This window comes from Dermacentor variabilis, chromosome 5 (genome assembly GCF_050947875.1).
Source record: "Dermacentor variabilis isolate Ectoservices chromosome 5, ASM5094787v1, whole genome shotgun sequence".
Taxonomy (NCBI): Eukaryota; Metazoa; Arthropoda; class Arachnida; order Ixodida; family Ixodidae; genus Dermacentor; species Dermacentor variabilis.
In genome coordinates, this window is record NC_134572.1 from 14,758,120 (window position 1) to 14,782,902 (window position 24,783).

General features: G+C 47.1%; 1 protein-coding gene across 1 annotated transcript in view; it reads left to right on the forward strand.

The window, feature by feature from the left end:
- Window positions 1–24,783, forward strand: part of LOC142582139 (uncharacterized) — a 74,004-nt gene that overhangs the window by 2,944 nt on the left and 46,277 nt on the right. The gene's annotated exons all lie outside the window — the stretch shown is intronic.

The following is a 24,783-nucleotide window of genomic DNA, read 5'->3' on the forward strand; positions in this document are numbered from 1 at the left end:
AAGCCAACAACCAAAGACACAAAGGACAACATAGGGGAAATTACTTGTACTTAGTAATTGAATAGGAGAAGTGATAAGTTAATGGAAATGAAAATGGATGAAAAAAACAACTGGCAGCAGGCGGGATTGAAAAAAAAACTGGCTAGTTGTCTTTTCATCCACTTTCATTTCCATTAATTTATCATTTGTTTAATTCAATGAATAAGTACAAATAACTTCCCCTATGTTGTCGTTGGCGTCTTCCCTTTCTTCTCGTTCGTAGAAATGAAATAAATTGTCCTGCTGTGCGCAGTGAAAATTCTCTCCAAATAAATGCACGTAGAATTAGGAGAACGGAATCTACACGGACGTGCTTTATCAGCGACAGCGTATTAAAAATTACTAAAAAAGCACACGTGCTGTATCGAATTGTGAAACTTTATCGTCTTGCGGAGCTTCTTCTAGTCAAACTCATTCTATTATCACAGCAGCAGCGATGAAAAAAAGAAAACAAGATCAGCGACGTGTGCGAGTGAGCGCCAGAGCCTGAGGCATGAGCATCGCGTCCAGCGAAGCGTGACGCCAGGCACGAACACGTGTGCGGAGCGTTCTTTCCTTTTTCCTTGGCGCGTGTCCTTGATTGGCAAGACTCGTTTTCTCGCCGCACGCCGAAATCGATTGCACTCCAGCAACACGCCCGACAGACGACGCGGAAAACACAAATTGATAAGAGGAAGTTACTGTGTGTTGTTTGTTAAAAAGGGGGAAAAATGCAAGCAGAAAAGAACCAGAAAAATCACGTCCCGAAACCTGTGGCCGGGTGGTTTCAGGCGCGATATCTTTTGCTCTCAGGCAAATGTAATGGAGAGATGGAGAGATAAAACCTCAAAAACAACAACAACAATGAAAGAAACTCGCAGCTAAGAGAGCCCAGCACAATAACAGGAAAATGCAGGTGAGGTAACAAGGCCGAAAGTAGGGTAGAAATAAGCAGCCGCACGAGGAACGGGCACAATGGGAGACGTCCTCGGGACTATTCGACTCACACCGCAAGCGCGACAGGTGCGGCGGGACGGGTTATTACGCACCAAATTTGCGTCTGACGACCTTCCGGATGGACCGCGCGAGGTCCTTCCATTCCGAGAGTCACGCAGACCTCCCATCACGAGTGGCTGTTTTTCATTTGAGCCTTCAAAACTTTGCGGCGTGCACGAGCTCGTGCCATGCAAACGATGTCCTCAGCAAAGGGTGATGGCGCAATTTACGCGTCACTGCACACTTCGGCCACACGGCCTGCTTCTCTGCATGTTCAGGCATATTGGAACATTAATCCTTGTGAAAAGCCAACCCTGTTTCGAGAAGCCATTGGCGAAAGTAATATATAAACGAACATAGCCTAGAAACGGTCATCGTCATGCATACGATAATATTTATTATTATTTTAGTTACGAAATGTCATTGCCTAAGCAGGCGCGCAGATTAATCTTGGCAAGTTATATACAAAAAAGGATGAGCACGCGCATCCTACCGCAGCTCATCCGTGGTATCATTTTGTTTACAGTGTTGTCCAACGGAAGAGTCACAGTATACGCATGCGCAATTCAAACCGCATGCGTAATGTGCTTAATTGACATCAAGCTATCACAAAGCTGAAGCAATCAAATCCTCTTATACGTGAGGAGGCTTCATGAAGCACGATTCTGCTTGAAGCGGTTCATTCTCGCGCGCACGGTGGACTGTTTTCACATTCAGTGTTGCGCCACAAGGGTCAGCGATTGTCATCAAGAAAAATTAGCGCCTTGTCTTTCATGTGCTCTTGTACTCCGCAATTATTATTTCGTTTGGAAGCAATGTTACCTGCGGTTTCAACGCGATAGCGTTTAGGGCCCCGTGTCGCAGAAAATCCTGCGCCGGCGCGGGCGGAGTTACTTGCTAGATGACATTGCCAGACAGTTCTATCATTATAGTTGCTCATACCTTGCCCTACATTCTTGACAAAACGGTGAGCAAAACGAGAACACGGTAAAAGTGGGAGCCAACGTTTCGTCAAGTGGACTTGTCTTTTTCAAGGCCTTGAAAAAGATAAGTCCACTTCCCCAGTGTTGGCTCCCGCGTTTACCTTGTTGTAGTTTTGCTCATCGTCTTGAATTTCCATCTCCCGACTTCCCCATGTTTTCCGTGAATTTTTGACAAACATATTGCTCAGAATTTTGAGAATTACAGCCCACAAACGAATGTCATGAAACAAAACACCGACAGCGCATGCCGTTTACGTTAAATCTTCGCAGACTTAGATATTAAAAGTGCGAAGCAATAACAGAAACTTCAAAGTGATGTAATTACTTTTTGCGCGGCTATGCACTGCATCTGAGATCGGCCCACGCAAGAGGCTGAGTTTCTACTCAGGCGATGCAGCATTCGCGGTAGTGATCGGAAGGGGTACAGATGGTAAATGCCGCGTTTCTGTTTGAGCATTTGCGACAACAATTGAGCACGCAGAGAAAACACGTACGTAATAATAGTCATAAATCAAATGGCCTGCGCTGTGAGTGTTACGCGACGACCACGGATTGTAGAAGCTAGATGTTTAAGCTTTGATGGCCTTGCTTCAAGAGAATGGCATCTGAATGCGGAGAAAAAACGTGGGACAGCGCTGTATCACGCTGCCCGTTCTGCCTTGCTGCTGCATTTCAAAGAGCGCAAATTTATATGTCCGGTGATTTACATCTACCTAGTGAGCGCGTGTACCTACACACATATGTCAGTGTATAGGTGTACGTGCGCGAGAGTGTGCGGCGTGCGTACAAGCGTGCCTGGGCTTGGCGCCCGGAATGCAGAAGAAGTGCGTATAGCAATGAACTGAGGGCACACTCAGCTAACGAAACGCAGAGCTCAATAGCGCAGTGTTGAGTAGGCACGGTGTGTTGCAACACGCTGTTTTGGCATAACATTCATAATAACAACACTATGATTTCGGGCCGGCACGTTAGGGTCGCTGTTTGGCCATCTAGCTATATAGACAAAATGCGCAAATAATGCGTACAGAACAGCTGGTAGCTCAAGGAGCTACCAAATAACATAATTGCGTTACACCTACACGTCGCACGCGCTGGACTTTAATAACACCCTTTTAGGTATCCCGACGGTGAATATGCGGACGTATTAACGTGCACGTCGCTCAGGGCGGCTGCGCACAGACGAGGGTGACGCAAGAGTCGTGTCCATGCGTTGCGACGGTCGAGAATATCCGACTACTGGGATTCCCAAATGTGCTGGAGGCCGCCGCCATACGCCGGCACCTCAAGCGAGCCCGCACAAAACGACGCGCCCGCGGCCAGCTGGCATCACACTCTTGTTGGTTTCATTTTCTCACTATTATTGTTCTGCTTAATGTCCGTAGGAGGCAATCACAGGTCGCGAGGATGTACGCGGGGGAGCAGAGAGGCGCCCACGTCCAGGACTCTCCGCTGCATTTCACAACAAAGAAACAAGCGAAGACTGGCTTCGCCACGTTCTCGTTGCGGTGTTCAGAGGTGCGCGCAAAGACAAAGGGACAGGCGCCTTCTCGACCTCCGTGTTTCCCGAAGCACTGACAAGGCAGACACTCTCCTCGCCTTCCGCTTGACGAAAAGAGACGGGACGAGCCGACCTACACGCCGAGACCGCGGGTGCCAGCGATGCTATACATCTTGCAGAAGGTGCGAGCGTCGGAGAGTTCGAACAACGCTCAAGACGTGTGACGAATGTTTCGCGCTGCTTTTACAGATGTGCGTTTATGTTCATTCGACACATTTAGCACGAACGCTCCACGGAAAAGAATAAGTTCTATAAGCTTTACATTACAGGAGTTGCTATAAGCTGGAGTGAATGCGTTAAAATGCAAACCTATTGGCATTGAGATCAAACGAAAGAACGCAGAATTGGTTGTAGCGTATATGTGGCTGCGCTGCAGTGGTGTCGCGTATAGTGCTTGGCGTGAGTGAAATCTAAGCAGATTTCTACGTTCCGGAGACGTCGCTACTTTTCGTTGCTTCTTCAAAAATCCAATAAGTCCACAAGGGAAACACAGGGTATAGAATTGCACCTTAGCGCTGCGCCAATGGAATGAAACAGGTGATGCAGGCACAGGTGTGCTTTAGCTGCAAGCTGTGCCGGCAGCGGTCTAACGTGTTACATTTGAGATCCATGCCTCAGGGTTTCCTGTGAAGAATGCTGACGCAACGCCACGAGTGCCAGTTCGACCGCAGCAAGTGGTGGCGCAGAAAGAAAGAACAGATGGCTGAGACCTGGCGCCTGTTGTGGAGCACGCATAGTAAGCCGCTGGAGAGCCGAAGTTAATTTGTTTTTGTGTACTTTACAACTTTTGTTCCAGAAAGAAAGAAAAGGAAATAAGAGTTCGAGTGTCTCCTTGCGATACAGGCAAAGCAGGGCCGAACCATTCTCGGATTTTCACATACCGTACGCAATTACGCCCTCGCACGAGGAACGTGGGGCCTAGGCGAAATAACCGATCAAAATTTACACACCCTCTATACTAAAGGAAAGGACACCGAAACTGACTTCAGTTTATATGCGCCAGTATTTTCAATCTTCGCTGCGTGCTGTTTCTAAAGCCACGGTGCAGATTTCCTCGTCAGTGGTGTATCTCGTCTCAGCTATACGCGCTGGTGTCACGCGCAGCAATTTGTTTTCTTCCTCTTTCCTCTTTCCTCGGAGCCCCTTCCACTCTCTCTCTCTCTCTCTCTCTCTCTCTCTCTCTCTCTCTCTCTCTCTCTCTCTCTCTCTCTCTCTCTCATCTTTCTGTTTTCCTGTTCCCTTCCCCAGCGCATAGGGAAGCAAACCACAGGCTTTTCTGGTCAAAATATCTGCATTTTCTTTTTTCTTTTCTGCTGCTCCTTCTCAGCGTTCGGAAGACGTCGCACAGTTGCAAGCAAGGTTTAGAGTGCATAGCATATTATGACAGGAGAGTATTTAGTTCGCTGTCAAGTGAACCAAATTTTCAAGTTACGGGCAGAAAATCTTTAGGGAAAACTTAAAATTAGCAAATTCGGCAATTTCATTGCAGTGCCGTGCGACAGTACGGCCTAGAGATTTACCAGCTCTTGAAGTCTTTCTTCCAAACCGGAATGAACAACCCTCTCATGCAGGCACGTACCCAGGGGGGGGGGGGGCAGGGCCCGGGGGGCCCTGCCCCCCCCCCCGAAACTAAGCGGCATACCCCCCCCCCCCTCTCACGCGCCACCACTCCTCACATTCCTAAAGCGCTGCCAAATCAAACTTGAGACTTGACAGCTATTCGGCGGTGAACATTTTGCTGCCTTTTTCACCTCTGTAGGATGGCTGCAGTTATCGGCATCTCCTGGGGTGTGTGGGCCAGTTTCCTCATCGATTCGGTGCCCGCGCGATTAACTCAAGATGCATTCAGTTGTCACTATCTATTGTAACAGTCACGCTGTTGCTTCTTTTGTTCAACCTTCTTTGTTTAGACTGATCCAGTGACCAGGAAAGGGACTCAATTCGTTGTCAGCTAATCCGTATGCTCGTGTAACGAGTTACAGCCGGAGTCAGTTTTAGTTTAGCGTTTGCAACCAAACGTAAACGCAGTACGCACGTAATGAAATAGCGTTGTCATCCCTGCGCATGCTCTGGACGTTATTGGGTTTGTGCAGTTTACGTGCGCTATGATAACGTACATTATTTGGAAAATGTAACGTTCGAATGTTAACGTACGCTAAGAAATAGCGTTTGTCGAACCAGGCGGCACCCATGGCACCCGCTCGTGATGGCTGCGCTCTGACTCGCGTTGATCGCCAGTAACTATTGAATTGAGCTTTCGCTTTCTCTAAACTCGTCTGGAAAGTTAGTTATGAGCGCATAGCGCGTCCAATTTACGAGATCGTTCAGCGATTCCTGCACCCGAGACGCGTCGGCATAACAACGACAGGATGATTGTTAATGGATTGTCTTGGCTTGGATAAGTTTGGCACGAGGCACCAAACGGCGCCCTGTTTTATAACGCCTCCCTTACGTTTGCGTTCCCGTACGGTGAACGAAAAGTCTCGAAAGGACGCTCACCGTAACGTCCCGAAAACGTGATTGCGTTCAACGTACGCAAGGCGACAAACGCTATTCTAAAACTGTCTAATGCTAGTTGCGTTTAACTTTTCCTTTTGCTTCATTATTTCTTCGAGTGACGACTCGCCGCGACGCTGGCATATCCTCGGAACCATATACCCGTGATATAGGTTAGCTAAGGTGGAACATAAAATCATGTGAAACAGGTTGCATGATGAAACCCTGAAATAACATTTAAACCCATAAGCAATACATGAATGTCACCCGTTACCTCGTCTGGGTTTTCCTTATTTGTACAGCATATTTAATGAAAAATTGTCAACTGGAAACAAGAGCCACAAAGAGTTGAGAAACTAAGCGAACTACTAAAGAGACAGCCGAGGCGACACCCAAACAGGAAGGAAAAAGCGAAAATTAACAAATTTACCTGTTGCTTGTGAAACTATTTTTGGATCAATACCCTTTTATTTAAGAAGGAAGTAGCGGAAACGCCGCCGGAAATGGCGAAGGATTCTGTGTGTTTTGAATGACGCTTCTACCGTTATCAGTCTAACCGCCAGACGGAGCCGCTTCTCTGCTATGCTTATGTGTGTGTTTCTCTAACATTCCGTGGTGGGCTGAGTACGTCTAGAACGGCAGCGTCCTGCACTCTACGCGGTTGTGCAGGACTAGCGACCACGCATCGTTACGCTACTTCCCATATAACAATACGAGTCGGTTTTGGCATTTAACTTGGTAAGCAGTAAACGAGGGATCCAAAACAACTGTGATTGTTCCTGAAATACATATTTCTCTGTATTTCTTCCAGAGCTAATTAAAAAAGAAACGCTATTAGAAATGGTTAGAAATAAGAAATTAGAAATCAGTTGGCGCAGGACAGGGATAATTGGAGATCGCAGGGAGAGGGCCTTCGTCCTGCGGTGGACATAAAACAGGCTGATGATGATGATCACACTAGTAAAGGCAGCCCCCCTCCCTCCCCCCTTATTTGCACAGAAAAGTTGTTACCTTGGGTTGCCCCCCCCCCCCTCCCGAAAAAAAAATCCTGCGTAAGTGCCTGCTTACATGTCTCGTTTCACTACGCTAGAAAGTTGCGCACATCGGCTAAGCCGTAGTCTATGCGCTTGTATGTACACAACAGGCCGACCATTAAAAATTGTCTCTGCCGCGTTGTGCTTCCGCCTTGCATGCGCGATTGTAGATGCTATGCGTGCGGCTGAGCCACCACACCCGACGTACTCGACTTAGCAGACGCCACCGAGCGCTGCTTGCAGTGCGCAAAACGCCACCCGCGGCAGAAACGTATGCGAGGAGGAGAAACAAAGGAACCGCACGGCAGAAATTCTTCCAAGTCACTAATTTTATCAATGTTCTATTTGTTTTTCTAAGAAAACCTTGATCGTGCAACCACGTGTACATCTTGTTCCTTTATTATCAACCCTGTTACGTGACCTTTAAAATGTAGTTTTTTGCTGGTGCTGCTGCTGTTGTGGCTGCAGAGTAAAATGAGATTAACACTTGTGAGGAGCAGGAACTGCAATATTATATAGTAGTAGTAGGTTGCTTATTGAAATAAATAAATAAATAAGTAACTTACGCCAGCTGCAGGTGAAGAACACGCGGATGACGAGAATGTACTCCGCAGTTTCTATCTTCAGTCTTCCTGGAATCTTCTTTTTTTTCTCCTTATGACGAATGACCGGCTTTCTAATGCAGTAGGCAAAATGATAACTACCGATCACAATTACAGCTCAAGAGTAGGGAACGGCCCGGCACTATCGTTATCGACGTATTCATGACCTGTCCGCCGTGTATTGCAATATCTGTCGTCAGCCACTTGTGCCAACCTCGCTTGCACAACAACTGTGCGTTACAAAGGTATTCGCTGCTATGATCGTCTCTTGCTCCCTGCTGCAGAACAGGTGTCATCCACTTCTTATATCCAGCATGCCACATTACCGTATTTCCCGCTATTCTTCTGTCGTACTGTTCGACAGACGTGCGCTTTCTCTCGGTTGTTGGGGGAAACGCGCACACACACACACACACACACACACACACACACACACACACACACACACACACACACACACACACACACACACACACACACACACACACACACACACACACCGACCTTCTAAAGAAACAGCATTTCGAGCGAAGATGTGGAGACACGCTTCGGTTATGGTAGTTCATCGGCCATGGTAAGCTGATCTGTAGGTGGTGCTGATTCGCAACTAACTAGTGCTGTCTTGTTCTCAACCCTGGGCCTTATAACATAAAACTATTCCAATATATTTTATTCCAATCTCCTGACATCAAATTTGCGCAACCGCCGACGCAAGCATCGAGCGGTGAATCACAGCATTGCCTCAACAGCCCAATCAAACGCTTTCTTAGTTTATAGGAAGTCACTTTACTTCCAAAACAAATAACATTGGCTACATTGAACGGTTTTTCGTTTGTAATCGGTTGCCAGGAGGCGAAGAGCACGCTCAAGTGGAGAGGGTTTCGATGGGGCCGATGGGGCCGATCCACTGCACTGAAAATCCGTAGCTGCATGAAGATGGTGGTGCCGGCGTTTGCGATTGGTCCGCTTCCCCTTACTTAGCTTGCGGTGGTTGGTCGAAAGCCGCGGTGGCGTGCAACGGAAGCTTAAGAATGCTGCTAAAACGGATCCTCAGCAAGGAAGAGTTGGCAGAGCGGGGTCGTAAACGTGCTGAAAGTGCTCAAAAACTTTACAAGGCCCCGCAAGAAGCTTTATTATACGCAAATAAACCCATGCTCTCCGGCAGGTGCAAGTAGCCAGTGCCTGAGCGATCAGCGGCAGTCATCTTTTATTCCTTTCGGAACGGGGCAGCCTGCTGCTATTCAGAAAATAAATCAGTTTTGTTCGGCATAGTAATGCATCTTTAACGCTTATACGTCACTTTGACGCGGTGAGTTTTCGCGGTTTTGTGAAGTAGCGTGACAGGCAGGTGAAATGGGTGCAGCCCGAAAACTTTTGACCAATAGGCGAGGGCTAATAGAAAAAAAGCGTTGAATGAGAAATAACTATTTTCTTTTGTTTGGTCCAATCATGCATAATCACTGTGTGCATGTCATATCAGATGGGGAGCTATCGTGGTTTTCGTGACGTCGCGTGACAGACAAGCGAAATAAGGGTGGTCAAAAAAAGTTTTTGACTAATCGTGGAGAGCTGATTGCAGAATTTGAATAGAACAGTTTTGAACGGCTTTACGTTATAGCGCCGCCTTTTGCATTGTGGCCTACGATGGGCTGACAGTTGGTACTCGGTGCTCATACTTGACCCACAGAACGCTGGTCTCGGGATCTCTGCTTTAAGTTGCCTGTTCGACAAAGTGATCGACTTTTTTTTTAATTGCATGTGCTTTGTTTTGCAACTTAGGAACCGGTGACTAGGGGTGCCTGATGAAGCTTCCCGAGATTCGCGATATTGTGCGTTCATCGTGGCTGTAAACTACCGGTTCATGCACTGTGAAAAAGGTGATGCCTAAAATTTTGTGAAGAGTAGAGCACGTACAGACGCTGCACTTACTTGGGCGCTCGCTTCGCAAAGTGCACTCGGCTGCCTGTTTCCCGTGACATTACGCATTCTGAAAACGCTCGTACACAGGTTTCAATTGCACGGTGCAGCAGGATAAGGTAGAATGTTTGCCAAGCAGAGGCCACGGCACCAAAATAACTCGGCTTTATACGGATGAACCGTACGTCTAGCAGAAGCATGCCGTGAACGTCATTTGGCACTTTGTTGCTCAGGAGTGCTTATTGCGCGGCTCATTGTTTCTTATGGTCCTCGTGTTATGCAAATTATGCACGCTACGAAATTTTGAGCTGACAATACCTTGATGACCGGTTGAGCCAGAAGTAGAGAAGTAAGGATGTTTTTAGCCATTTTGATGGACCTAGCTATTTGTCAGATTCTACCTGCTGCTCTGCGCAAAGCGCTAGAGTTTCATTCAAGTGTGTGAACTGAAAGCTTGCGCCATTTTTACAATTTAACGATTGTATCTACGCATCAAAGCATTCTCATCAGTTATCGCAGTAGTTTCGGGGCCCAGCGCCCGACCTTCGAAAACTCCCTCACAGCGCGCTACCCAAACTTGGTATGACTACTCGACAAGGAGAATAGAAGCACGAACTGATTGATCGCCTGCTTAAGCAATGGGCGCAAGAAACAAAACAGACAGTTTGAAATAGGGCACACTATTATTATTATTATTAGTATTATTATTATTATTGTTGTTGTTGTTGTTGTTGTTGTTGTTGTTGTTGTTGTTGTTGTTGTTGTTGTTGTTACAGACGTGGGCATACTGTTACATGGCCATACTACACCCTTTACTACGGGTTATCTCTGTGCAACACCTACACAGATAGGTGTCCTGCGCGGACCTTTTTCCAAGAGCCTTCCGCTCTACAATCGCAGAAGGGCTCGAACAACTGAGAGGAGTGCATTCCTGCTCCATGGTCACTAGGAAAGATTCGGTGGTCGTGGTGCGGAAAATACAGAAGACGGTATGGCTGAAGAGACAAAATCCTATCAAGGAGGTTCACACTTACCTCATTTCTTCGCACTTCAATCCTTGGCCGTGCAATTGAGTTCCCTCGGCCAAGTGATTTCGAGAGTTGCGGGCCTGGGAATGCATTCGCTTGTACAGCGATGACTGCTATGAGCTGACCCTCCTAGTAGTCTTGATGTCCACCACCGATGCCGCAAGCAACATGTGCAGATACAACGCACATGTTGGAAGCTATATGAAGTGAAGCTTTTGTGCAGCGGTTAAGGAAACGCTATAAATTTGCCCATTGTATTCCTGTGTTTTTGGCGTAAAGGAGACCTGCACGTACATGTGCTCTCACGTACCAGTGCTACGTAATGTGACAAACGTTCTATATGCTTATATTTCTTCATTTCTTCTTAATTATTTTAAATGTTCCTCCCGCTTCTTGGCCAATCTCCCATTGTGGGCATGTGCCATTGCATGAAAATCATCGTCGTCATCATTATCAGCACGCGGACACGCTCCTATGCCGATTACCCGCTGTGTGTCGAAAGGGTCGATCCTCTTGAGGGGCCATCCTAGGACTCGGGCCTGCCAGATCCTACCTGAGCAGAATCTCAATAAAGTTGTTACCACCACCACCACCCGCTGTGTGTATATGTCATGGTGTGGGCGATCATCGCAAGGAGCTAGTTGGCGCTGGCATAAGAGAAGCGTATGTGCGGTTGTGGCCCAATGGTCAAAGCATAGGGCTGCCGCACTGGGAGCTTGAGTTCGAATTGATTGATTGTATAAACGTTTATTGAAGCGGTTATTGCGTTTCTTTTGGCGGACTTCGTCATTCCAGGAAGTCGTAGTTGTCAGATACCCTCGCCACCCTGACGGTCCGCCAGAGCTGTACCTCCAGGGTCGGTTTGGACAGCAAGACCTACCAGGGTGGTAGAGATGATATGGTAGAGGGCAAGACACTGGTCTGGGCGTGTGAGAATCGTTCAGTACCACGAGCCAAAATATATTCGGCTGATCTAGACAATATAGACAATGCCGCTTGGTAGACTCCGGGATGTATTGCATGTAGTAGAGGGCCGTGCTGTTGGTCTGTAAGAGGCGCCAGGTAGTAACATGTTCGCGGTCGAGCTTGCCGTGTGGTGCCTGGCATTGCTAGCCTTCCTCCAGGTGGCATTCCAGGAGATCTCGATATGTGTTGGGTATTGCCTTTCTGTCTTAAGTTGCCAAGAACCCGGCCCAGCCAAAACCATGAGATGGTAGGCAAAGAAAGCTTCGCAATAAAACTGGCACCGCGCCCTGTGAAGACCGGAACTCTGGACCCACAGAGCGCACATGAGTCAGAACTTTTACCTCTCAGACAACCTGCCGATGGTGCAGTGAAGAACAGTGCGCCTTGAGCATACTACGCCTGGCCTCTTGATCGCTCATTACGATGAAGGGCTAACTACATGCATGCTCTGCGACTTACCCAAAAATCAGCGCCAAGGTGAAATTATATAAACGAAGCGAGTGGGCAGAAAACGAAAGGCAGGACAGGGAAACAGGGGATGGGAAGAGTCGTGCTTCTCCGCTTCTGCACCGGAGAGCGCCGCCCACAGAAACTAAGACGACTCGGACCATCACTAGCATCAGTGACCAGTTTTCTTCTTTTTCTTGAAAAAAGATTGCTCGTGCACATTTGCAAACGGTTACTCTCACTGTTACCGCAATAAACAGCGCAAAACGTAATGCATACACAAAATATTGCGCCAGCTATCACGTCCTTGCTTCGCATATCGACGAAACAAACAACTTTCTTGTTATGAAACAAATGTGCTTTCCAGCTTGTATATGCATCGTTCTTTGCTTAAGCATTGCTAATAAGTGACTCCGAAAACTGAGGTCGAGTTCACAACATTTGTTTTCCTCCGTATGGTTGAAATATGGTGCGGGCTGATTACTTCGTGGCCATAAGTTCGCAAGAACGATGGGTGGGGCCATGTTGAGTTGCTCAAGCGGATGATCTTTTTAATTATGAGCCCCGATACTTGAACATCGTGGCTACCTCAGACAAGAAAGCTGATTTTCGACCCGGCAACTGAAGATATTTTAATAACATGTCGTTATCTCGGGGGTAGAGTTCCCTATGCCGTTGCCATAGCCGATGTTCCGCAGTAGGATCACCGCGTTCGCTCCTGCAGGGTTCTAGTGGCTAACGCAGACAAGTACAATGAACGCAATAATAAAGAAAGTTTGTTATTTATTACATAGCGTTCATCTGTCTGAGCACAGTGTTTACTTTCCACTCTGTTAAGAAAGAAAGAAAGACAGAAAGAAAGAAAGAAAGAAGGAAAGAAAGAGAAAGAACGAACGAACTATAAGGGCAGAGAATAAAAGAAAGAAAACGCTTTCGAGAAAGTACAAGAAAAACATAGTGCGTCCTCACAAGCAGTACAATGTTAATAAGCATCACTGCTTAAAACCAGTGCGAAAAGAGAACAAGTTCCAGAGTTTCATTTAGCTGGCAATATAGCTTACAATGTGTATGGAAATATGCGGCGTAAAAAGTACTTCATCTAGTGGCAGAATGTAACAAATTTCAACAATGAAGACTATGCGTTGTCGAGGCATATATAGATATGCACGACAAACGTCTGCCGATGTCTTAGTTCCTTAGTACACGTGCCACGTCAAGCAGAACGAGGAAGCAACCGAAGCCTGAAGCTTGATTTATCAACAACGCATCCTTCTTGCTGAGGTGGAATAATAGGCGTCTTATAACCGGCACATTTGCCCGACGAACCAGGAAATTAATAACAGGCTGCTCTTGACTCGAAGGACTTGTCTCCGTCCCTCGTTTGTGCCGTCGAGTTAGACAGGGCAATTACTCCTCTTGCATTTTCCCAACAATAGAGCTAAAATAGGCCGCAGAGCACTAGTTCCCTTCCCCGCTTACGTCTTTCAGGCACGTGAAACGTTAGGGGCGCAGTCAAGCAGCCACTTAAGCTAATGAACGACGACAGAAAGCACAGCGAAAAAAGAAAACGTATGGCGCGTAATACAAGCCTCGGTGCAGCGCGGTGTCATGTGGCACAAGCGATGCGCTCCTATTGAGGACTTTCGTTGCCTTTCGATTTTTCTTTCTTGTCCCAGTTGCGTAATAATCCCTTTGCGTGGAAGTAACTGTACTCCAGCGCCGCCGTCGCGTACCGCAATGTCATCGTCATGAGCGCCGCCCTACAGCCGCACAGATTTAGTAGGAGTATTGTAAATAGAATTGTCAAGGGGCGGGCCCCCCCCCCCCCGCAGCATCCCCCCCCCTACCCCCTTTGGTCTTTTAAGCTTAGCGTGCCTCACCGATAGAGGATGGCAACCGAGCGCCGCGTCCGAGAGTGAAGAGAGCGGCAAGTGTATGGAGAGGCAGAACTCTACTCCCGCAAGAGGCAACCCGAACGAGTTGACTGAAGTAGTGACGAAACAACTCGCGTGTGCAAAGAAACCCGTTGTGTATTCATTTGTCACTGTGCCCGTGTCCATGCTTGAATGTCACTGACACAATGCATGATCGCAGGGCGGCCCTGACTGTCTTCATTCCTTCATGCATGTGGTGGTCGCAATACGGGTTGCGCAAGCAATCGCGAATCTGCTTTCTCCTTGCAACGCCATTGGTTGCGCGGAGTGCGCGTATTTGCGACTGTTCAAGTTTATTCAAGTATTATTCTGTTACACGGAACGCACTGAGTATTACGTAACACAGAAGGAGCTTCCAAAGTATAAACTATAACTATCAGGATACCTCCTGTTAGGGCATGTATTCTATATGTAGAATGAGTATCGTACGTTGACAACTGGCGTGCAATGTGGCGAGATAAATTTATGCGACCATATTGAGAGTAAAGAATGTATTAATGAGCGAAGAGCATTTTCTTTCACAGATTAGACAACTGTGAAGACATAAGTAACACACGTAAAGGTGTTTATTAGTCACCAGCGTTTGGGTCAACCCTCAGAGCAAGGCACGGACTCTCAGCACGAGTGGCATTCCCCGACCAAAAGGGCTGGAGAGATTAACCCACTAAAAAGCACTGGAGAGGAGGCTCACTCTACTTCTTCGCTACAATTACCCCCATGCAGGAATATAAAGGGAATCTAACAGCTCCTCACTATGAGTGCATCATAGTACGGCTTGAGGCGACGACGTTGGCAATGTCTCGTCCACGGCGGCGCATGCCCGAAAATGGTTCAACAGGTTCGATCACGTAGTTGACGGGGAATGCGTGTTCGAAGATATGGTAGGGCCCTTTGTACTCGGGCAGTAGCTTTGAAGAGAGACCAGGTGCAGCGGAAGGAACTGAAAGCCACACAAGCGCTCTGGGAAGGAACGTGGGCGCAGAAGTATAGTGTCACCGCGAGTGATCTTCTGGTGCTCTTGGTCATAGGAGATAAAAACCCGTGCGAGATCGTGGTACTCTTCAGCATGTCTTTCCGTGGCAGAAAGGGGCTAACATTTAGATGTATAAGGCCGATATGGTAGAATTGAGTCGGTGGTGTGCGACGGATGCCGACCGTACATTAAGAAAAACTGCAAGAGGTGAACATCAGCCCGACAAGTCGGCTATAGCTGTTTATGCCGGGCTCAGGTAAACACTTTCTATATAAAAGACTGTAATCACCGTTAGTTTCTTCCACTGTGTTTGTCGGGACATATTCTTTTCATCTTTTCTCCTCAAATTTTCTAGCCTTTCTCTTTCCCATATTGTAGAGTAGCAAATGGAACAGCTACTCAGGGTAACTTCATTTTCATCTCTTTTCTCTCTCTCTCTCTCTCTCTCTCTCTCTCTCTCTCTGAGTCACAAGGTTTCTTTTGCCTCAGAAGCCCAGAAAGCGTCTCTTCCATAAGACACGTCGGCCATTGGCCGTCACTGCGAAGACATCGCTATCCCGCCGGTCGCTATACTGAATGACGGGTGTTCGAGCACCGGCCAATGAGGAGACGCTCTTACGTACAAGTATTTTTTTTTTAATATTGCTCTAGTGTTCGCTTGGCAACTGAGAATATACCATGAGTGTGCCCTTGACCACGTCACCACTTCCATTTACTGCATTGCCTACTCTCGTCTGCGCAGATGTTTCCCGCACGCGTTACCAGCGCGGGGTATCCCGAAGGCAACTGCGAGGCAGTTCCTTTTTCTATATACGTAGTATCCAAGTGCAGACGTGAAAGAAACGCCGCATTTTCATGTAACAGGCGATGAGGAAGCCTCTGGCAAAGATGAAGTCGAGAAGAGCAACAAAAGGAAAGTGCACTCGCCCCGTATGCCCCACGAGTGGCCCCTTCACGGGGATACCCTCCCTGTCCGGACGCTCCGCTCATCACAACGGTGAGCGAAGGAAGGCGCAATCGGCTTTGAACGAGCCAGACGCGAAGGTTCATGCCGAGCCCAAAGGTGATTTCCCGGTTTCCTTATAGTGTGATACAACCGCTTCGATGAACCTGCTAGCGCTTTTCCTTACTTTTTTCTTTCACTGTCTCTCGTGTGTCTGAGTATTTGTAGCACTTGCTTCCGAGGATACGTATCCTACAGGAATAATCACAGTTCATACGAGGCGTCAAGACCGTTTCCCGGACGGTTAACATTGAACTCGCCATAAACCTTCCACGACACACTCTTTTTCCTTACCTCATTCTGTATCTCTACGTTTCTTCTTTTTATTTATTCCATTTATTTATCTGTCTACTTATTTACTTTTGTTTACCTTGTGCTCCTTATCACTTCTCTCTCTCTTTTTTTTTTGAGACAGCATCTATCTTATCGTATCTGTCATACACGTGTACTATTCTACTTATCTATCTGTACCAGCACAGCTACAAATATACACAGTGATGTTGATCATAACTCTTCTGTTTTGCATATAAAAATACGAACTGAAATGCCCAAATTCGTTCGGTATATTCGGTTCCCCGAATATATTCGGCATTTTGCAAAACTAACGTTCACACACCGCTTCTACTGCACAGTACGAACGTGCTTCGGTTTTGCGCGTCACCTTGGCTGTTACATTTGTCTTCTCGTTGACTATGTCCAGCTCAGTAGTTGAAACAATACTGAAGGCACTTCACATGGTTTCTACCAAAGAAACAAGTCCTCTGAACGAAATTTTGTTCGGCAGACTTCCCAGAAGCATGCACAGGCAAACTACAAGCCTTTTTTGATTGACTTATTTCGATGTTCATTGAGAAATGCGGGCAATTTTTTCGCCGGCTACTTCACAGACTTTTCGATTCACATACTTTTCTTTTTGCCGATAGCGTCTGTATATGCTTTCTGCTTCCCGCCTACCAGCATGCCCTCCGTGTCCTTCTTTCAAACTACAGCCGTCACAATTAACCATACATTGTCATCACCTGTCCAGCTAACGTCAACTGTAGCCCAGGGATTGTTTTAAGGGTCACTTTTATGTCTTGTTTACAATATTGATGAAATCGTAGCAAACTCTACATCGCTTTCATTCCGACGACTACGTTCTCTAATGAGACGATTATGACACAGGTGACGAGCGAGTATTAAACAATGCTTTCTTTCTTTTATTTTAGAGCAATGCTTGAAAGATGAAAATTCATTTCGGTAACACAGCATCGATAACTTCCACGAGCAAAAATGACCCGTCACATTTCTTCTACGTTTATCGCAAGTAGCGAGAATCGCCTGGAACAGGTTAGCTAATTCTAATACCACGGCGTTGTGTTCTGATCTTAAGTGGTGCTCAAGCATGATCACTTAATGTGCGTAGTGGCCCTGAAAATATGCGTTAATTATCCATTTCTTTGTAGCGTGTGTTCTACGTAAGTTTATAGAGTTTATTAGAATTCATTTCTTTTTGCAGCGAGGCTGTATGCGCCTAGGATGCTGGGATTTTTTGGTGTCCATCGACAGAAAACTATCATCAACAATGGTTCATACCCTCGTAAGAGCTAAGCATTCATACTTCCCTAAGCAAGCAACAAATGCAATGGCTCATACCCCTGTAAGGTAGAGGCTACAAACACTCAGCAAAGTGAAACGAACAGTACATACATTCTTTGGAATCTCATATACAACATGCAGTACAGGGGCGCGATCGGAGATCGTTGTTCGAAACGCACGTTCAGTTTGCCTTCAGTTTCGCCTCCCGCGATTGGCATAGGCTGTCCTGGGTCGCGATATCGGCGCGGCCTATAGGACAATTGTGTGAGACGAAGCCTAACGTTGGCTTTTCGAACGCGTACAAGATTGCGGCCCTGCGTTTCGAACAACGATCTCCGATCGCGCCCCATCATACGTTTCAGTTAATAACAAGCTCAAAACAAGCATCCGAACCACAAATTGATGATAAAGCATTCGTGATAGCAATGCGAAGCACGTAGTGTTCTCTGCATACGTTTCCCGGTAAAGATTACTGTGATCCGCCGTAGTTGCTTAGTGGCTATGGTGTTGGGCTTCTAAGCACGAGGTCGCAGAATCGAATCCTTGCCACGGTGGCCGCATTTCGATGGGGGCGAAATGCGAAAACACCCGTGTACTTAGGTTTAGGTGCACTTTAAAGAACCCCAGGTGTTCCGGAGCCTCCCTCTACGGCGTACCTCATAATCACGTCGTGGTTTTGGCACGTAAAACACCAAAAATTAAGCTCACCGTTGCGCACACTGCCGCGGTGGTGCCAGCTTGCGACGTGGAGTGTGACGTCCCCACCCTTTCGTATATAATATTACCAGCAACTGATTTCAATGTTGTTACAGCCCCGCTGTACAAGGCGGCGTGCTGTCAAAATTACCATTATTGCCATTGCTACTAGTACTTTACAATACTACTACTAAACATTACTCTAAAGCCATAAAGCATTGGTACCCTCCTCAGCAGTTGCAGTGGTGGTTTTCAACAGGTTCGGTGGACATACACATTAGCAGGGCCAGGATGGCGAGGCTTTATTTTTTTTTTTATCCGTTAGTGTCTCGCAACGCGACGTTGTTGCCTTGTGTCATTATATTCTGCGCGCAACGCTGTGGAACCTAAGCGCGAAAGCGTGTGAGTGGGCTCAGGCCAATTTTCTCAGGGGTAGCCTGAAGTCCCAATCCACATCCCTTTTGTTTACTTTAGACAAGGAAAAATCCTTTTTAGTGCGCAAGACGTGGAAAGAAGTTCGAAGGCGACAGGACAGAGCGCACTAGACAGACATTTTTTTAGACGGACAGTACACTCTATCCTGTTGCATTCTTCTTTCCTTCCGCATTTTCACTTCACTTTATTCACCTTAAGGAGCCCCTTGGGGGGGGGGGAGGAGGGGGGTTATTACATAAGGGGTGGGTTAATATATTCAACAAATAAATACAAGTCACAGCCTTATAATATAAGCGGTTGCGGCATTTGTGTGTGACAGTGGGCACGTAATGGCGACGACGTCGGCGGGGAGGGCGTCACAGTCCACAACAGTGCAGGGAAAAAAGGAACCTGAAAAAGTCGTAGTTCGAGAAAGGGGCCGGGCAATCTGAAACGGATGTGCAGTGCGGTGAGATACGCGGGTCGGATGAGTAATGTAAGGTGTTTGATTTAGAGTGCTATCGTGAAACTTGTGGAGCAAACAGAGGCTGTCGATGCGGCTGCGAGCTTCGAGGCTTTCCAGACCGGAGTTTGTCTTCAGGGATGAAACGCTGATGTTATACCAATATGAAGAATGGACGAAGCGATTGGCGCGATTTTAACCAGATTCGAGTGAATTTTTTAGGTATATTTGGTGCGGGTTCCAGGTCGGACGGGCATACTCAAGTTTAGGTCTCATGAGTGTTTTGTATGCCAGCAGTTTCACGTGTTGAGGCGCATGACGAACATGACGTTTTATGAATCCTAGAGATCTGTTGGCAGATGAATGATTGCGGTAATGTCTGTTTGCCAAGAAAGGTCACTGCAGAAGATGATACCAAGATATTTGAATGAATGGATGCTCTCTATATGTGAGTTCGCAACTGCATTGGAAAAAATAAAGGGGTTGTGTTCACAATGAAGTAAGACCAGTTTGCATTTGTTAGCGCTGAGCGTCATTAACCAGAGGCCACACCATTCATGTACGCGGTTAAGGTCGCCTTGAAGGGTAGCTTGATCCGAAGTACTAGTTATAGTACGATAAGTTACACAGCCGTCGGCGAAGGTACGGATTTTACACGATACTTGGAGTGCTAGATCATTCAAATATATGAGCAACAAAAGCGATCCGGGAAGAGATCCCTGCGGTATACGCCCGATGTTACAGGCAGAGTGCTGGAGCTGTGATTGTTGATAGAAAAGAACCGAAAAAGCAGTTAGTTAGGAATTCTTTATTCCATGCTAGAATATTAGGGTGCAAATTTAAAACGGCGAGTTTTACTAATAGGGGTTGCTGTGGTACCTTGTGAAATGCTTTCGCGAAATCTAAAAACAATGCATCGGTCTGCCGGTTACGGTCAAGGTTAGAATGCAGGTTGAAGGTGAAGATTGCCACTTGTGTTTCGCAGGAGAGTCCTCAAGGAAACCCGTGCTGAGTCGGATGAAGGGACTTGTTGAAATCTAGAAAGGTGATGATATGTGAATAAATGACATGTTCCATTATAGTTTGCAAGGCACGCTGGTTAAGGAGATGGGACGATAGTTTAACGGGTAATCTTTTATACCTGATTTGTGAGCCGGAATGACCCTCCCCACCTTCCAGTCGTCCAGTATGGCTCCTGTTGAAAGCGACTGAGAAAACAGTAATGAAATATATATGGATGAAATATGTTTTGCGTTTTTAAATATTTTTAGTTGATTTCGTCGACTCCAGCCGCTGATGAGAGTTTAATTGTGTCGATAAGGTTCATGATGCCTTGTGCAGTGAATTCGATTGATATCACTGCCGAAAGTGTTACGCTAGGACGAGTGGGCAATGATGAGTTGATGAGGCAACGTTTGGCGGGGAGTGAGGTTAAACTTGAAGATGGCGTGAATAACCTTATGATCGCTATTTCACGCAGGCAAGTAATCGATGGCAAACTTTCGGGGTTGTTGGTTAGAATTAAATCCAAAGTGTTTGATGATCCGTGCGTAACGCGAGTTGGTTCGAGCACCATTTGCCTCAGTTTAAAGTTCAAACACACGTCAACAAAGTCCCTTGCTTCAGAGTTACCAGCAGTTAGAGGGCCTGCGGTTTGCTAGTTTATACTTGGGTAGGTAAAATTTCCCTAGAAAAGAATTTGAGCATTGGGGTGTTTGCCAGTAATCTGGAGGAGTACGTCGTTAAGTTTATGCGCGAATTTTCGGGTTACTGTTAGGAGCCCTGTAGCAGACGCCAAAAAGAACGGTTTCCAGTGGGGCGCTGCATTTTAACCATAATATTTCTAGGTATGAAATAATGATAACAAATGAACATGAAATTTCTTGTTAATAGCAATAAGAACATCTCCCACACATGTGCCTTGACGATCATTACGGTAAACGGTAAAATTGGGTAAGTCATCCAAAACCTCATTATCTGATATATGTCGCTTGTTAGCCACGTTTCAGTTAAGATTAAGTTGCTGCCAGACGACGAGAGGAGATTAGAGAAGTCTTCGCGCTCAGGAACGAAACTGCGTACATTGGCAATTATGGAAAAGGCAAGATTAACTCGACGGTAAGTCCGCGGCTGCTTGCGCGTGTTCCGACGGCGAAATGATTCCTAGGCGATTTATTTGACTGAGCGTGTTTCTTGGTCAAAAATGTACTGTTTAGGTCCCATGTGCAGCGTTTTACATCAGACGGAAAAAAGGCGCAGACTTGGTCCTGGCCAAAGCCACATGGTGCTTTCGTGCATTTCGAACGGGTCGAGAAAAATCTTCGCCAATACTGAAACCTGTGTCTTTAAACCTGAGCTGGAGCTGTGATGGTTGATAGAAACGAACTGAGAGTGGTTAGTTGGAAATTCTTTAATTTATGCTAGAATATTAGGGTGCAAGTCAAAAAGGGATCTTTTCCTTGTCTAAATTAATATTTCACCAACCAGCCCAAGCAGCCTCTTATCTTTCTTTAAATAATTTTTATACTATGTCTTCAACACAATCCTTAGCTAAGCGTAGCACGCTTTGTTCGGTTCCAGAATATTGTAAGGGTTCCTTTATTTTGATTCTATTCATTTAGTATTATCCACCGCGAACCGACCCTGGTGATAGCGTATACACATAGCGCGGCACGAAAAATAAGATGATCAGAACAGCATCGTTACATTATACCAGCGAAGTTTGGTTACATTTATCACGCAAATGGCAAGATAATCGCAGGCGCACAGCATACCCCCTAATTTGTAGCCCTGGCTCACACTCCGCAAGGCTTTCGTGCAATCGCAAACGGGAACCTCGCCCAAGTTAATGTGAAGGCCAAATTTTGCGCTTGGTTCAAATTCGTTGTGCGAGTGACGCAGTGATGTTAGTCTACAAAGAAGCTTTCCACTCAAGAGTCGGGACTTTACAGCCGCAAAGAAACAGAGAATGCGCGAGAAAAAAGAGCAGCTTCCCCCCCCCCCCCGTCAACCTTGCGTGTGCACGCTCGTTCTACCGCGGGTATTACGTTTTCACGTTTACATCGCGCGTGTAATTGTACGCAGCTCGCGCGAGAATCAGCGGATGGTTGTAGGGACCAGCAGCAATGCAGCCCGGCAGTGGTGGCGCCACTCAGGGTTTTCCTGAGAGGGGAATAAATCTCAGCACGCACGTGCAGAACAACGGCTGGGAAAGACGGCTGCGCCGTTGCTCAACGACGAGTGGAAATCACAGAGAACAAAGCGAATATACGAGCCCAGCAGAAAAGAAGCGAGAATAGATGCATACACGGATGCGTTCAAGCAGGCGCTTCGCTCGGCATATCGGCTGTAGATCGACCTACAGGTCCCCGACCGAGCTTTGTGCTCATATTTGTAACATACTTAGAAAAAAGAAATGCTTGCGCCAGCGCACCAGCGTTTCCTCGGAAGAAGGCAAACGCCTGAGGCGGGTGACCGAGCGCATACGTCAAGCATGAGCGATAGTTCGCGGCCGAGTCGATGCCGCTTACTGGTTGGGGTCCGGAAGTCCGGAGTCACCAATTCGTGGGTGAAAAAAGAAACCAGACAGACGCTGGTCCCTGGTGCCCACAAATTACATTTTAGCCGAGCCCGTTCAGCCAGCCTGATTCCGCCGATTAAACGGCTCCCGCACCGTCCGCATGCTAGGCGTGTCGCCATCGTCTTTGTGCGACCGGACTATTGTGGCACGTAGTAATGCGCTACAAGTTAAGCCATCGGGTCCTCCGCCTTTAGCAGCATTCAGTTTTAAAAGCAACAGTTATATGCCACGTGTGTTGATAACGACGTCATCCATACCGCCCATCGGGGCTATGAGTTCTCGCGGGTTACTTGTGTGGTCATCGTTGCTCGGCGTCAAGACTGCCGAGCGACTGGCTGCTCGAGGTACTCTGCAAGTATTAGCGGGCTTCTTTCACACTCGGAAAACAATTTAATGTTGCACGTATGGAGCTACAGAAAGCTGTATAGGGAGTTTTTCATATTACTGTAGAATTTTCTCATTGACTATTTTCATCTAATTAGAATAATTAGGAAGTTGATCAATAAGTTAGGATTAATCATATAATTAGGTGGAATGAAAAAAATAATAATCTGAGTATCTCCAAGCGAGGGCAGACAACCTTACCTTAGTTCGGTCCGGCTACGTGGCATTTGCATCTTTTTAAAGTTTGGCTCAATTTACGTGGTACACCCGGCATACAATATACGAACGCAATATATATCTACGTTGTAAAAGCGTGTAGATGTGAAGGACATATGCCGATGCGCATACTTATAAAAAGCGACACAAAGAGAGTTTAATGAAATCCAACGGTGTATATTGATATGAACACTTGGTCGAACACACCAGCCAAAGGAGGAACGTTATATTTAATTTATTCGGAACACTACCTGAGTTTCTGCGAGCTTACGCATCGCTGAAACATGCGTGCACGTCCACTAATGGCCGGCCCGGTGGACTCCCTTGGTGTCGCAACGCGGCAACAGCTATAGCGCGTCAGAAGCAGGTGCCTATAGAGTCATCGTGACGTCAATGCCTTTAGAGAAGAGGCTGTCCACAGGAGGTAGATTGTGCGGTGTCACTCGTGTACCAGGAAGACACTAGGCCAGCACGTCCGCGCATCGTCGTCCGCTGACCGACCGCGGCCTTCGCGTGACGTCCCGTGCGATTACCCTGGAAAAGCAAACGCTACGCTCTGGCCCCTTCGTGTTAAACTCTTTCGAGCTCTGTCCGCGTGCTTTGCCAGTGACCGGGAGGTGGTCCCGAGAATCACGGACCTCGCGTAAGCGCCTGCCTGGCACGGGGGATCCCCTTGACGCGATTGCGGCTGACGGTGCATGCAGCAAGCCTCGCTGTACCTCCAGTCGTGAAGCCCTTTCATCATACTTTTACCACCTGCTTCCCGAACGCTGCGCAAACTGTGTGTACTTGTCCACGGTCGCACGCTCCGTCTGAGATACCAATCACCGCCCAATAACCACGCTTCTTCGAGTTAAAACGGACGTCCCCTTCGCGCACAGCCAAGCGACGCTCGGCTCTTAGCTCCTCGAAGCCACTTTCTGGTCACTCCCCTGTCTTATTTCTTCTTAAAGCCCCGCAGCGTTCGACGCGCACATGTGTTACCTGTGCCGCCGGGGGGCGCTGCGGCGTCTTTCCTCTGGAGTGGCTTGGATATGCAGGCGCCGAACAGCGGTGCGCTCTTCGGCCGGGAAAAGCCGGACTGCGGTATGCAACCGGGTTCAAGAATCGCGATGGCCCCAGGTAGATCGATGACCGCCCTGAAAAGACCACTCGGGTGGGGTCGAAGCGGTAGGTCTCTCCGCGGTGGCCGCGAACAAGGGAGCCACCGCTCTTGCGCTTCCATGCTATCGCGATGCCGACACATCGATCGAGGAAGAGCCCGCAGGAAGCCGTTGGTCTCTTCTCTAGCTTCGATAAATAGTGGCATTTTCATTAACAACGTTCTTGCAATTCGTTTTATATCAACAGCGTCCTAATATATATATATATATATATATATATATATATATATATATATATATATATATATATATATATATATATATATATATATAAACGAGAAGAAAGGCGGTTAACCGAGGGGCCCGATTTTTATTAGTCATATCATAAGAGGCC